This window comes from Calonectris borealis, chromosome 5, assembly GCF_964195595.1.
Source record: "Calonectris borealis chromosome 5, bCalBor7.hap1.2, whole genome shotgun sequence".
Lineage (NCBI taxonomy): Eukaryota > Metazoa > Chordata > Aves > Procellariiformes > Procellariidae > Calonectris > Calonectris borealis.
In genome coordinates, this window is record NC_134316.1 from 48,165,567 (window position 1) to 48,182,220 (window position 16,654).

Sequence of the window (16,654 nt, forward strand, 5' to 3'; positions counted from 1 at the left end):
TTACTAATTTATATGAAGACTATGCATTACTAATTTACATGAAGACTATGCATGTCTTTGTGTTCCTTCTTTCTTTCTTGTGAGGCCAAAGCAAACTGATTGTTGAAAAGATGCTTTCAGGAGAGGAAGGCAATGTCCTAGATAAGGAAATCCCTCAAACATCACCTGGTCAGGTGTACTCTAGCCTTGAAAAACGGGCTTTTTAGCCTCTGTTTACTTTTTTCATAGCTCTGAGAATCTGGGATTTGATACTGTACCGTGCCTGTGTTTCAGAGGGGTAGAGGAACCTGTGTGCTGGTTCCCCGACAGATCAGGCTGATGGAGCAGAAGGGGCAGCAGAGAGAACTGGGTAAGGAAGGTACAGGCATGCCACAGCTGAAGTATCAGGTTTAGACCCCCTGGATATGGATGAGACAGTACACCTACCGGTCTTCCTGAGTGTTTGAAATCTATGCCTCTAAGTGCTGTGTGCATTTAGGCAACATAAATTTGCCTGTGACTCTGCCAGTGAATCCTCCTGCTGCCTACAGAATCCTGAGAGAGAACTCCAGTGGGTATGGAGCTCACTGGCACTTCTAGAAAGAAAAACACTGGTAATCTCTAGGTTTTAAACTGGTGCAGCCTGGCCCGATCACACAGGCAGGACAGACTACTTCAGTACCATGACAGTATCCATAACAGTATCCTGGATACATACTGTGCTATCACAAGTGTAAAGTGACTCCCATGCAAGACAGCAATCAAAGTGAGTGGAGTAAGGGTACCTGAATTTCGTTTGTCTCTGATGCTGACAAATGGCAAAGTCATTTAATCTTGTAACATCTCAGCTTCCCCGTATGTGACTGTGGTAAATTTTCCTTTGCAAAGCACTGTAGGTCTTTGGATAAAAAGGACTACATAATGGTCCTTTCCCCCACATAATGGCATACTCCTGTCCAAGATAATCTGAGATTAGTAAATTTGTTGGGCTTTTCTCTGTACAATGAATGAATCACTGGTAATGTTATATCAATGTTTGGTTATACACAGAAAAGCATGATAATATATGTATTCAGTCATCATACTATCGTAGTCAGAATGGAATGTAAGTTGAAATATTGGGCGCTTTTTGGTTATGAGAAACAGATACTGCTACATGCATCCCTGAGCACAGTTATGTTTCTGTTATAGGAATATTGGGTCTGGGAAGAAACAGAAACTGGGAAATGTAACATCTGCACTTACAAAAGCTGGACTGGAAAATTAAATTATTCCCAAGTTTACTTCTTTGGCTTAGTCCATAACACAACTGTAATGGCTAGGTTAAGAGGGTTGTATCTCCAAGATCTCTCCACAAACAGTAAAGAAAAATCAAGTCCTATATAGGGTGATATATAAAGTGATTTAGGCTACTTTTCCTTTTTCACTGACCGTAGAAGAAATCTCTGGCTATCAAGGTTTTTACCAGAGGCTTTAATTCCATGACAATTTAAATTAAGTTGAAATCCCTGGTTAATAATTTCTTCCTTCTCCCTTGTTCCAGCTGAGATGCTTATCTGACCCTATGATGAACCTGTTCAAGGAGTGAACCTGGCAGAAAACTATCCTTATAGGAAAAAAAAAAAAACAAAAAAAGAGTAGCTTTCCATCAGTTTAGTTCCCTGAATTGGCTCATTTTGTGCTATGAGCTGATGGAGAGATGGAATAAGAGTGCTTGTCTGGAGATAGGAACACAGAGCTGGGACTGAGGGCAGGATCAGAACCATGCTGACTTACACCTGCTTTTTAATAGACGCATCTGGATTTAGCTAGAAAACAGAGATTATACATTGGAATTGAAAACAAAAGATGCAAAGAAGACTCAGGAGCTGTAGGTCTCTACAGAATTTCAGGCCTGGTTTTGGGCTTGGCTGAGGTCTCTTTACCTGTTTATAGACAAAGACAGGCCTTATTCTGTGATGTTTGGTAACCTGTGTACCCAGTTACATCTGTGCAAAGCAAGTGCAGAGTGAGTTCAAAACATCGTCATATCAGGACGGGAGCTGTATCTAATTAATTCCCTTGGTACTGTATTAATTCCCTTGGTACATACGCAGCAGTATTATGTTCAATTGTGAATTTTAAATAATCTCTGTTTTTGGAAGTCTGGTTTTTGTAAGGAAAGTATTCCACAGCTCCAAACCACTGCTGATGGAAATTATCCTTTGAATGATCCCTGATTTCCCTTAATTTATTCTTAATTTCACTATTTTCTACTTTATCAAAAGTGACAGACACATCAATGGGAGAGAATGAACTTTTAGCAAGCTTCTGTCTTATCTAGAGGGAATGATAGCATGCAAATCTAGCTAATTAATGAATCAAAGCCAACTACACATCTAGGTTTGCCAACGCAGTGTTTCTTGGTAACCAGTTCTCAAGGGCAAACAAGCTCTGCAGTGGAAAGGTGTATAAACCTCTCGTAGCATAGCGGCACTGTCTTAGCAACGTGAGCTGTGCCTCAAGGCCAGATTCCCTAGGGCTTCCATGCCAGCTCAAGTCTGGAGGAAGCCAGATGGGCTGGCAGGCTGGAGATGAGGCAAAGCTTGAACTCCAACCTGGAGGCTTGAACTCCAACCCACGCAAGCAAGTTGAGTCACCTGGCACAGTGAACTGAAGCCACAATCCAGCAGACATAAAAACCAAATTCTACACTTGGCTTCTGGATGAGGGGAAGAGGCTGAAAACGTGTTACCTGCAAACTGTCCTCAAGGCTAAGGAGAACTGATAGACACTTGTAAGCTGCAACTATGTCAATAAAGTGTTTCCCTGGATAGTTCATCAGCTTCAACTAACTCAGCAGATATTAATTTAAAACTTCCTCTACTAAGAAGCAGCACAGCCATTATCTCACTAAATTATGTTTTTACTGGATCATTTTCAATTAAGCCCATTTTCAACAAGTCCATTCCATTTTGCAAGATAATGCTCCTTAGTGCATATGTTATGGAATGTGTGAGAAGAGAACCAGCAGTTTCAAACCTCACCTCACCAAAGCTTTGGGTAATTTATAGTAATGGCTTACACTGCTACAGTGCCTTTCATTGCGAAGGGCATCAAAGCCATTTAAGAGAACAGGGAGAGAGAGAAATAGGGAGATAAAATGACATCACCTTTCACCAACATGCAGCCACTTTTGAGGAAGAACACTGAAGTTGTCAAGCGGCAAACAGAAGAATGATGGCAAAACCAATGAAGAATGCCTTCTGCCATGAAAAGCAGGAATGAATGGAAACCAAATACAGCATCCCATCATGAAACTTATTTAAAACACCATTATTAGCATCTGTATATCTATGGGAAAAGTTCCATTATTATTTAATAACCCCAGAATATTAGGGGTATTTTCCTGATTTTACTTTCAAATTGAAAAATGACATACGTGGCAGCATAATGCCTCACATCAAATGCTGAAGACTTTTTAATTATTAACTTGGAGTGAAAACTATTATTATTTAATACTACAGAACTGCATCATGCAAACCCTTTAAATTTCACTGGAAGTCTGCATCCAGCTACTGACCCATGTTATTTGTGACATCTGACAAAATTATAGACGGAGGCAGCATAATCATAATACCACTTGGCACTTTACATCTTTAAAGAACTATGGAAATGTTAATTAATTTCCACAACAGCCTAGGGAGTAAATATTTTCATACTGATTTTACAGATTAAGGTGATGAAACATAATGTGTGGACATGACTTCTCCAAGGCAATCTATCAAGTAAGTGTCAGATGTGGGGCTAAACCTCAAAGATTCATCAGGCCTTTAAACAACGATGCCTGGGGCAGCCGCTTATTTATTTACAAAAACTAGCTTAAAACATTTTCAGTTTCTCTTTAATATATTATTTTACTGTGCATTGATTATTTACAGTAGTAGCTGATGATGAGGACTTGCATTGTTCTATCTTTACAATTAAATTCTTTATATTTCAGCCTCAACTTCCAAGATTTGTTTCCATAAAATTAAGTGCATTCTGATCCAGAGATCAAGTAGGTTAAAAGGTGCCCAGAACAGATCTGGATAGCATCTTGGAACAGAACGCATGTGTCAGAACGGATGTATCAAATTTGTCTTTCCTTCCGCTGTTTGGCTGGGTCTTTTCTTAATGATATTTCATTTTTGTTAAAGCAGAACACATCCTTTCAGCCTGCTGTTTTGCTTTTATTTTATTTTTGCTTTGTAACAATACAGAGAATAGTTCCAGATGCATTATTCTTTTTTTCGTGTTCTCTTAAATCTTCTGTACCCAAGAGCTTCAGAGCTCCAGGATCTTTTGCAAAGCTTTTTACTACACAAAAACAAAGGCTCAGAAATTTGGATGGTGATAGCTTGCTCAACAGATTAACTCAATGGCCAAAATGCAAAGTATCTGATCAGATAACAACCCTTCTCACTCATCAAACCAGTACTCCTGAAGATTCATGTTAAGTACAAGGACTAGAAAACAGATGAGACAGACACGATACCTTACTGGATAGCATATTTAGGTTCTGTTGGAGTAAAAGCTAGTCCAGCCTAGTTTTTGCCTAGGAGAATCAAAGAGCAAATCCCAAAGCTGAGAAGACCTTCCTCTGCTTGACCTTCTCCCTTCCTAAGCATCTGAGGTCTGGTCTAACAAACAGAACTATCAGGTGATGTTTTCCTCATGCTACCCTGCAGCACCACACCGCACATCTGTGATTATCTAGGAAAGTACACTTTATAATACAAAAAGCAAATGAAAATAGAGCCACTTCCAAAATAAACAATATTCTTCCTCAGTCAGCGTCCCAGTTTTGTCAGTCTTAAGTCCCTGAATACACTTGACAACCAAGAGAGCAGAATACTCCAGACAGCAGTAGTCCCATACAAAAATCAACCTGTTCCATTTTCTCTTATCTAGAACACAAGCTCTTTGGCAACATCCTGCAGAGCATTTACCAAGTCTGTGCCTGAACAGTGCATTTCACTTCCAGTTCACAAGAATTCATTTTAATCCCTATTTGAAGATAGAGCGGACTGAATTGAAAGCTATAAAACACTGTATTTTCCTATGTAAGAGAAATAAAGAATTTCTATAAAATCCTTTGGAATAAATTTTGATAGGTATCTGATTAGATACCTACCTCCACATTTTCCAGGACTCTGTGTACATTTTAATTCTGTTATAGCTGCAAACATACAATAATGTGTTCTTCGCACTAACTTCTGGCAAAGATCAGTGCCAGATCATTCGGCTTGTTGTCACGGTGTTTGTCAAGCTGACCAAGATGCTAACGTGCAACTAGGCTTCAAAGGGTGCTCCAGTGCAAGAAGGAGAGATAAGTGAGGACAAACTAAAAGCAGGGCAGCAAGGTTTTGCCACTGTTTGGGTTTTCCCTTTTAAAAGCCAGTGAGTTCTTGAGCCCAAATGTAGTTGAGCAAGAGAGCAGAAATCATCTTCCAAATCTGTCATAACCCAGAAGAGAAACATTCGTGAGTGATATAATTGATTTCAGCAACTGGTCTCTTTGGGTGCTGTGTGACTCTCTCTTCCTTTCCCCCCAGGAACAGGGAGTAACTGTTGTCTTATAGGACTGGACCCTTTGCATGAGACCAATCTACAAACCCCATGCTCTTCAGGCTGGTGTTACTACATAGTCCACCTAACAAACAGAGAATGTCCAAGCACTCCTCTCGGATAACATCTTGCTGGACCACCAAAACACTAAGCTGCTGCTAAGCTTGTGACACAGTTAGCTAAGTCTACCTTCATATTACTGAGATAATGAGCTCTACTGAGTCTTTAATCAACACCCAGATAAAAGCTCTTTATAAGAACAAACCCAAAGTCTGAATGCTTCTCTACTGTCCTCAAACACTGCTAAATGTTTATTATAACAACCACCCATTGTGTGCTGAGCATGTGAAATCCTATCTGCACAACCTGGATGATTTGGTAACCACAGCAATTCCAGAAGAATAGATATAGCAACAACATATGTCTGCTAAAGAAGCTTTCTGTTCCTTTAGCAGTCATTAAGTTTCAGTGGAGGGAGCTTTGCACTGACCTGTTTCTGCCTCCTCCTAGTAGGACTCCTGCTTTTTAGCAGTCTTTATATAAAGGACTTGTCTTCTCCCCACTGCTACTCACCCACATAGGAATATCGTCTTTTTGGTGCACCTGTCCCTGGTGCACAGGTATATACCTAGAAAGCTTATAGAACGCTCATAGCCTTACCCTGTAACTCCCTGTGGTTAAGAAAACATGGTTCCATCCATCCACTTGAAGTAACGCAAGGAATTAAGCAGGGTGATTTTTATGCTTAAGGGAACCTTTGCAATGCAATGATGGCTAAATCCTAGGCATTGAAAAGCTTTCTTCAGTACCCTTGTACATGAAGGTACAACAATACTGATCTAACGTGAGCTGTTGAGGGTCTGTTCAGTTTTGTGAAAACTCTGAGCGGCATGGAACTGGCAGACCGGGGGCTGCGGAGGTGGCACAGCCTGCACTTGCCTGGACTATGGCTCTTGTTAAAAATGGCCACCTAGAAATTATTCCAGCTGGTCACCAACACTGTAGCGCATTATCCAAACCAATCCTGGTTGTTGAGATTTCTGCAGGAAACTCCACCTCCTAAATAGGCCAATTCTTGTCTTCCTCTCAAAGCACAGCTGTCCATTCTCCCTCTACCCTCACTGGAAGTGAGGACTACAAAGGTAGCATTAAAATTTGGTTTTCCTTTTCTCATCTGATAAGTAGAGTGTCTCAAAGTCCATAATATAAGCCTGCTGGAAGAAGGAATCCAAGGTCTTAATGATAGCAAATACAAAGCTGATAATACTCTGATGTCCTCTACAGGTGCTCTCTTCAAAAGTTCTCCCCCTTGCAGTGTCTGTTCAATACAATACTCTGTTTCCCACCCTCTGCTATGGTGTGGTTATGTACTCCCTGATGTAATAAAAAGCCGTCATTTTTCACCTTTGAGGTGGCTACTCTCCACATCAAGATCCTGTAATGAACTCTGGGAATCCGCAGGATGAAATACTGTACAAATGTACCTCAGTCTCACTACAGAGAACTGCCTCATAAAGCAATAGGTTTTGGATGCTTGAGGTTTTTATATTTAATTAAATGAATCATTCAGGACTTGAAACAGTTTTTTTTTTTTATTCATTGTTGTTTGTTTTGATTTGTTTTTTTTTCTAAAGGATTGTTTCAAAGAAAGTTAGCTCAGAGCATTAGTCACTGCTGTCAGCTTCTGTCAGCATTGTTCCCCTGTGACAGGATCTGAAGGCCTGTGCGCAGTGTGGTACCTGTCTCTGTCCTAAATATGCATCAGTGGCTACCTGAAAGGCTGTGGATGAGAAACTGCCGTCACCCCTTGAGTAATTGGAACAAGGAAGGAGGACACTGTGTGCACTGATTTGACAAAGGATTAACCTGTTTCCTTTACTGTAAAGTTGTGATGGGCTCATTCATTACTCAGAGCTCCGTGACACTTCACGTGTTAGGGAACGATGCCTCTGGTTCATTCCAGGAGGTGGCCTGCCAAATGGTTAGGAAAAAAGGGATGGGAGCCAGACAGGAGTGGTGGAGGAGGAGGGCTAAGTTAGATAATGATAATTAATACTGATATTTACTGGGATAACAATTAACTGCCTTTACACAGTGTTTTAGAGCTTTCAGAGTGCTCTAAAAACATTAATTAACCCTCACAATTACCATTCTGAGATAGGGAAACATCCACCAGCACATTGTGCTTTGCCCAAGGAATCCACATGCTTTGAGACAGCAAGAAAGAAAAAGAAAAAAAGAAACTCTCCCCGGTTGTGGTTGTGTACGTATATTGGAAAAATAAGGCTGTGCAAAAGTCATTCAACTCCATCCCATACGTCTTCACCGTGCTGTAAACGGCTGATGTTCTGGGGGCTGGTGGTCAGCCCAGAATGGAGCCCAGGACCCCCCTCTGCAGGGAGGCAGGCGGGAGCTGATGCTGGCTCGGATAGTCAGCGCCTGGACGCATCCTCTCCCCTCTAGCACAGGCATGCAGCACACGTAATTGCCCACGCTCCACTCCATCAGCCTCCCCATATCAGGAGGCTGGCCCATTTCCCTCTGCTTAAAATTTAATCAGAGATTTTACTGCTCATCAACAGCTTAACGGGAGCAGTTAGAACTCTGAAACTTTGCATATTTCGGCTTAATTACTGCTAACAGACAGATGCCACTTCAAACACTCTCCTTCCCAGCCCTTAGTTCCTGCAGCTGCTCAAACCTGGAACATAAATTCATTGGTTAAATAACCGATAAGTGGCAAAATTATTAGGGATTAATGGAAAGACAGAAATCTCCTTATTTCTGCTTGATGTTTTATTTTTGGTTACCTCTGCTAAATTGCAGTCTGTACCTCCCATTTGCCAAGGTAATAACTCCTCTTATCCCTGCTCCCTCCAATTAAATGGAGACGGTAGCCTAGAACTGTATAGATCTTGAACTGTCAGGGCATACTGCTCCCGTGTGGGATTCACATGCAAAGCAGCAACCTATAACAAGCTAATTCAATGTAGTAAGGGATCAGCTCTAATGCCCTTTCTCTAGGTAGATTGCTTTCCATTAGTTTCTTTTTCAGATGCCAAGCTTCTCCTCTGACCGGGAGGTGGAGCACCAAATAGTTGTTTTAAATACAGGAGAAAATGTCACAGTGATGCAGGGTCAGGAATTAAAATGCACATGAATGATGATGGCCGTTCCTGGGATAAAAGAGCTGTATTCATTTGGGCCAGATCCATTACCCATCTCCTACTCTACTCACTTCCCATTGCCTCCAGAAAACCACCTTTTAAGAGCAGTTCAGTGGACTGAAGAGGTAATGAAGCCAGTACATTGAAAGAGGAGTCCAATGCTCCACTTTTTAAGTTCTCCCTGAAGAATGGAATCCTGCCTGCACTTCTTTTCGTTTGACAGAACTATGCCTTGAAATGGAGGGAGAAGAAATGATCTTCCTGCAGATCTTAATATTCTGACTAAGGATTAAACCTTTTGGAAGGCAGCACCCAGGACATTGTGTTGTCACTTATTTATGAGGTAACTTGTGAGGTTAAACTAGATCTTAGACTGGATGTCTGCACCAATATCTGCTTTTTGCAAAACAGCAGTCAATTTTGGAGAGGGAATAGTTTTACTGAGCTCATAAGAAAAATACTAAGTAAAAAGCCATTTCTATATTAGCACATGGCTGGATGCACGATCAAACTTCAGACTCAGGATTTCTCAGTGTCTACTGAAAAATTGTCTTTGTTTCCTAGAAACCAAGGGTCATACTTTCAACGATTTTTAAAAAATTATACCAGTTAGGTGAACAGATTATTTTATGTCTATAAGCTACTTTGGGTAGGGAAAAAAAACCACCACCACCAACCACGAAAACCAGCAGAACTTGCAACCAAATCACAGCCAAAAACCTGAATTTACACCAAATCCCCATCCATGTGAGTTTACAATCTTGCAAAAAAATCTTGTCCTGCAACAGTTCTTTTGCCTTGACAGAAACACTGAGAGGACAGAGAATGCAGTTTTTTCTGTCTTTTCTGCCTGACATTTTACATACACTGAAGAGAATAGACAAGAAGTTCAGAATTAAGGGCCCACGAAGAGCTCATTACTACATTGCGGGACAGATGCTGGATTCCACCATGCTACCTTTGTTTCACCTCACTGACTCAAGAGAGAAGATACTGCTTGCATCTTGCCAATGCAGCAAAAGTAGCTCTTCAGCTGATTTAAGGGACATCTTGATGGCAGGGCAAAGTCTCAAGCAGAAATAGTCCTGATACTGTCCTCTGTTGGCATATAAGCAACAATGAGTCAGCAAATAAAGGTTGGATAGATGGTGCTCAAGGATGTGCAGCAAAATCCTAGGTTTTGTAAGGCTAATAACTCGTGCACTTCAAACGGTTTTCATTGCACAACTCTAACTCACCTCTTATGCAGCAACCTCCCATTTACATAGGGCTTTGAACAAGGCTGCTAACAGCTCCCAGACTTTAGAGACACCCCAAGACTGTTCCTAACTTTGGCAGGGTCAGCATAAATCTGGCTAAAATTAAAAAACAAAACTGGCCTTCAGATGCTGTATTCCCAATAAAGATTGAGTATAGAAGAAGAGCTTAGTATTTTTAACTTCTAATAGCTTGAGATTTCTGAGGAGACCCTAAGATTTACACCAATAATAGTTAACAGCCATTTTCTTTGTCCCTGCTTTTCTACTTTTCTGGATTTCTCCCTGCTGATTGCAAACATATTTTTAGAAGCAGTAAGACAACTTTTTTTCCTTACTCACCATGGCAACTGGTGGCTGCAGAACATGTGTCTTTACAGCTTTCTTTTCAAAACATGGTAAGGTTGACTAGAAGTGTAGTAGAAGTCTGTGGATTTTAGAGCACAACGAGCTTTGCATTGGATACTTATGGCTTCAGGCTTGGCCAAGTTCATAAATTTGTCTTGTTTTATGGAGAAAAGATTATTTTTGGTCTTTGAGTGATCAAGAAATCTGAGTTCATCTGTTTTTGCCACAAACTTGCTGTGTGACCCTGACCAAGTTGTTTAATCTACCACCCCTTCGTCCCTATGCATAACGGGAGGCGCTTCCCCACCTCTCAGGTTGCTGGAAAGCTAGACTTGTTAATATATGTGAAACTTTCTGCAACTACAATGATAAAAGCACTTAAAACCGTCACAATACATTTATATACCTATCTAACTGACATCGGGTAAAGACATCCATTGAAAGAAAGGACATGTGTAAGTCTTAGCATTTCAACAGACCTGTAACATCACAGTTATTCAGTTCCAAATATTTCATCTCCAGAATGTTCTCCCTTCAGTGAACAACAGAGCTTGTGAATTCTGCAGCAATTACTTGTTCTTTTGCAAAGTGTTCTTGGGGGTTTTATTTTTAGATATGGGAATAAAATGACTCAGTTTTTTCCCTTGTTGTCTCCTATCTCAGCAAGCAATAAAATGTCAGCGCTGTGGTAGGTAATGGGAAGGAAAAACACCTCTATTGACTGAATAGAGTGATAGCTGAATATTTTCATGAACATTCCGCTTGTGCCTTAAGCACAACAAACACTGCAGGGAAAAGATATCAGGGATAACAAAGAATGAACTGAATAGAAACAAAATCATTCAGCAGGTGGGAAAATACCACCATTCGGAAGGCAGAGTTCTGTAGACTTCAGCCAGTTACTGCACTTTACTTTTTCATACTACTTTTGACAGGCTCAGGTAAAAGATGAATCTCATGTCCAACAAACAAGAAGGTATGCTGCAGTAACGTACCCCTGTCACTGAACTTAAATCGTGAAGCAAAGTCCTTGAAAGAATGTTATACTAGAGGTTTCCTAATTTAGGTAAGGAACGTAATTAAAATTAAAGAGATGAATTGCAGCTCATGATTTTGAGCGTTTAACTTGGAATACTGGGCAGATCTTCAGAATATTCACCACTGCTTTAAATAAAGCCACAGTTCCCAAAACTCAGTCAGACCAACTGTGCCTCTAAGTAGTGCGGCCAGGCTGAAAAGGTAGGTTCACCCTGCAACTGCAAAGAGGGCTCATCTAGGCACTAACTTATGCATTGGGATACAAATGCAAATGCCTAACGGTAAGGGCAAGTAGTCAAGGGTTGGCACCCACTACTCCTATTGTCTTCATAAGCCTCTGACCCCAACCAGCTTCTCCCTAACCTATAACTTCTGCTCTTTTATATATCAAAAACGCCAGCCGTTTTGATATATAAAATTATCCCAACGCCCTGCTTTTGTTGAGTTTGGCCTCTCCTTAAGACCTTCTCATCTACTCTTTCTGATGCTCCTTTCCAGCTGGCTGTGGAGTCAGCAGCAGGGAAAACAGCAGAGCTCCCTCAGGCCTTTCCCCAAAGAGTTGTGTGTGACATGTCCTTTCCGTGCCTAATTCTCAGCTCTCAAACTGTTTCAATGAATCCGCAGCTAAAAACTCCCAGCTAATCACCTATATCTTTCATCATATCTGCAAGCCCTTTGGTTTGACCATACAGGTCACAGGTCTGGTCTTCCTTTAAAAATTACCTAGACAGAAAACAGACAATGTCCTTTGAGTCTGAGGGTTGACAATGTATGTCAACAGCTTTGAAATTTCTTGTCTAAATGCCTGACCTAACCTTTTCAATTTCTTTCATGTAGCAGCTGAGAGCTACACTTTAGAGATCAGAATAGAGCTTGCCATACACTGTAGCTAACATCAAGTCCTCTGATGAAGATGAGAAACAATTTATACAGAAAATATAAAATGCAGGAATATCCTATGGGGCATATATAATGGCACTAGTAACTTTTTTTCCCCAAAGGCTACATGCACTCAGGCTGCTGGATGGCTCCACTGAACTCAGTTAGGCTCTATGTTCATGATCAAAAGAGTAAGAAAAATTGGTTAGTAGGAATCACCAAAGATTGCCTGGCATGTTAATAAGGATCCTGATCACACAGCAGGGATGGTGTGGGGGGCCTGTGAAAGTCTGCACAGCTTCTGCCTTCCTACTGAGTTGAACTCATGGAGTGTGTAATTAATTGTTACTGTTCATTTATTTGTACAAATCAATGAATTTGCAAGCGAGTGCCACTCAGTGACAATCTAACAACTGACACGAGACAGCGAAGGCAAAGTTTCCTTCTGAATAGCAAAAGGAATTCCATCACACTTTTTCTGCTTTCAGCTCTGCCCAGGGTGACTTGCTACAGTCTCCCTAGACAGCACCATCCGTCACTATATGCCTGGCTACTCAGGGAGGTGCTTATTCAATGAACTATAATTAAGCCTTCTTTGTTTTGGTGGGGTTTTGTTTGTTTGTTTGTGTTTTTTTTTTTTTTTTTTTTTTTTTAAGAAATAAAAGGCCTGCCTTAGTTTATTGGGGAGAAGAGGGGAAAAGCTGCTGGACACACACACACAAAAAAAAATCTGTTCTTCATTTTCATCAAAGGCCACTGGATCTTGTTGCCATTGGCTCCTTGCTGAGGCCCTGTTTCTCCACTCAGGAGAGGAAAGTAAGCACATGCTTAACTTGTGTTTAGATCCTCGAAGTTAAAAGTCAATCACATGCTTAAATGCTCCTCTGAATCAAAGTACTCTCCCACGTACAAATGCTCTGACATATTGAAGTGTGTACTGTCATTTCTATGAACTAGCATATTTGATGCAAAAGCTGTTATTAATATTTTGTTTATATTTTTTAAACTCTGATAAATGGGGAAATATGGAATGAAGATACACTTGCGCAGGCTGGTTTGGGGACCCTCTGTTGGTAGCTGGGACTCCCTGTGTTGATCCAATTTCAATATTAACAATACCACAAAGAAAAGAAAAGTTTCCTAGTGAGTTAGGAAACATAAGGAAATATTAAGAAAAATGGAAACTTGTAAATTGCAAAAAAAATCAATATAGCTAAAGCAATAGTTGAGTATAGTTGAAAGCCTTGCTATTGAATCACTACAATCCATTCTTATTGAAAATGCTATATATCTCCATTTAGAAGCCATAACTCCTATTAAGTTTAATTACTTTTCCTTAAAGCTAAGGGACCTACAGTTTCTGCACCTGATTCACCAATGTATTAATCCAGTTTCATGCCAGCATATCTGCATTGAAATTAATGATATTATAGCAGCAATGAAGCAACATAGTATTGTCTGATAATCTGCCTATTCAAAAACTGCAGCAGCATTCCTTACGCCCTTATTTCTGGTGAGCTAGGTGGTAGAAGTATGAACCCCCTGAAACTTAGCCTCAGTTTCTGAAATAGCCACAAAAAGTTACAAAACCTTGAAAGCCAAGCAGGGAAGATGGTGATCATCTTATATAGATAAAATGCCTTTCATGCAAAAATACCTAAATATATTAAGCAACTTTTCACACTATATAAATGGAATAATTTTACCTGACACTGAAGTGGGAGGTAACAATAAGAGCGTACAAAAACATTACTTTACAGCTTTGGATAGGAAGGTGAAATTCAGCCTTGTGTTTGCAGCTGGCATAAAGCCTGCGCACACCTGACATTCCCAGAAGGTCCCAGACCTTCTTCTGGCCTTCTGCAGAGGGCTGCATTTCTCTTGAAGTAACCCAGAATGTACAGGAACTGAACGTAGATAGGATTTAGGTAAACTGAATAAATACCTGAAATGAGGCTTGTTCAGGATGCTTGGCTTAACAGTTCGCTTCACATGGAGGGGAATCCCCCACACCCTGCCCACGCCTCGGGCTGGGACCCCAGCTCCAGCCCCGCTCCCGGCCGCGTCCCCCAGCCCCACGCTGCTGCCCTGTCTCGGGCCCAGCTCCCGCGGCCCCTACTGGATTCCCCTCCCATTCCCCAGCAGTGCCCGAGGCTGCCGCAGGGCCCCGGCTCTGTCCCCGCGGGCGGGCGCCCTCGGGGAGGGCACGGCTGCGAGGGGGCCCGCCAAGCCGCTCGCCTGCAGCCACCCTTGCTGCTCCCGGACAGTCTGTATCTAGAACTTTTCTAGGCTGAGCCAGACACAAACTAACACCAACTCAGATGTTTCACCTTAGTATTTTTCAGCTGATTTGATAGACACCTAAAGGGACCAGTTCCTTAGAGAAACAAGAGGCAAACCCACATTCAAATGCTTTTTCAAATACAGTAAGATGGTATTTATTTTCTTTTGAAAGGATGTCCCATTGTCCTTAAAAGCCCATCAAGTTTACTGCCTAAACCATGAGTGAGGTCCTCACAATTATTTATCCTTCTTTGAAAATCACTGAAGAGAACCACTTCCCCCAGTTGATACAGATTTTAGCAGCCTATGGGAAGACCCAAAAAATCTATGGAGTACCTGGGCAACCAGTTAATAAGAAGGAAGTGCTGAGTGAAGTTGTGTTGTAAGAAAAGAATGCTTTTATTGACATATAAATACCTCTGCTTGTATGATGCAAAGTATTTTTATCCCTTACTACATCCACAAAGGCCTCTTCTTGCCTTTACCTGTTTCCAGTGAAACCAGTGAGGAAGTTATTATGTCCTGTTTTGATAACTGAGTAGGTGGCACCAGTGAACTTTTAAGGTCTGTGATTTCAAACCCATGTACAGGGAGCGATCTACAGCAGTTAACCCAGGGCTGGGGGAAGGAATGAACACTCAGCCGAAGGTAATTAAATCTGAATCCCAGGACAAGGGTGTGCATTTCTCAGACATGAGATCAATAAAAAGTGTGTGTAAATACAAAGACATATTGTTGATAAATCCTCTTTTGGACCTCAGGTTTTATTCTTCACAAACCCTTCCTCTTCCTTAGATTGCTATCCTATCTTAATGAAGCATAGCCTTGAGTTTCCCTAGATAGAGACTTCTGGCAGTTTCTGTTTCTACCTCCCTAGGGATTTTTTCAAATGACCCTGAATGAACTTCAAGATTAAATGAGCCAGAATTCTCTCCCCCATCCCTAACATTTTAGTTATTAATCTTATCAGCGTGGCTTGATAACCTCAGGATAATGTTTACAGCTGCTTTAAATATACACCATGATTCAACTTGGAGGTCATCGTATAAATAAGGGGTGTTGTATGTATCCCTGTATGTATGTGTGCATGCATACATTTATGCATACATATGCCTGTATGTATGTATAGATTTAGGAAGCTATGAAATCTACATGACTTTCAGTGCAGCTTTCACATGCTGAAGCAGTACTCTTCAGCAAAAGACACAGCTAGTTTTAAACAAAATCCCATTTCAGTCTTCCTTAACTTAGGCTTAGAATATTCATTTGGCCTTTTGAATTACTTGCTGATGAGGTCTGACGGTATTTAATTTCTCTGGGCCTCTGCCTCCTCATCTGTAAAAGGCAAGAATGAAGAGCCTTGCTTTTCTGCATCAGGTACTTGAGCATTTGTGGACTGAATGAGTTATCTAGCAGTTGGGACTTATTACTGAGATTTGATGGGCTACTGAATAAGAGGGAGGATTTGTTCATGAGGTTGCTGGAAATGAAGGTCAAGATTTCTTTCCAAAGACGCACAATTAAATCCAGCAATTTCTATGAAGAGAAAAACTATAAGGGAAGCTCCTTTGACGTATGCACAGAGAATACCACTTCCTAGGATAGTGTATGACTCATGAGTCACTATTGCAAGAAGCTTTCCCCCCCTGCAGACCAATGAGTTTGTTATCAGCTTGCACATCTCCTAAACTATATTATATTATGTAAAATTAATACATGCTGCCTTTTTTATTATGACTCACAATTGATGCTGGCTTATTTATAGCATATGAAAGTAAAATGCTGTGGACTGTGTCCTATGTGTAATTACTTCCAAAGGCTTTTATCAGTGAAAGAACCTAGCTGTTAGAGAAGCTGTGGGTACATTTCCTTCAGGGAAAATATAATCACTTTTTATTCCATTCTAAACCTAATTCTTGCACTATATCCTCACTGTAAATTGAGATGACAGACATGAGCTGAAAGACTGTCAGAGCAGCTGCCATAATTTGCTGACTTCCAGCAATAAATGTTCACCTGAAACATGGTCCACAGACTTAAACAGAAAGGACCACATGAAGAAAAAAGGGAGGAAACCTGCAGTGATGGTAGAGAGGGGGAATAAATCTCACATGA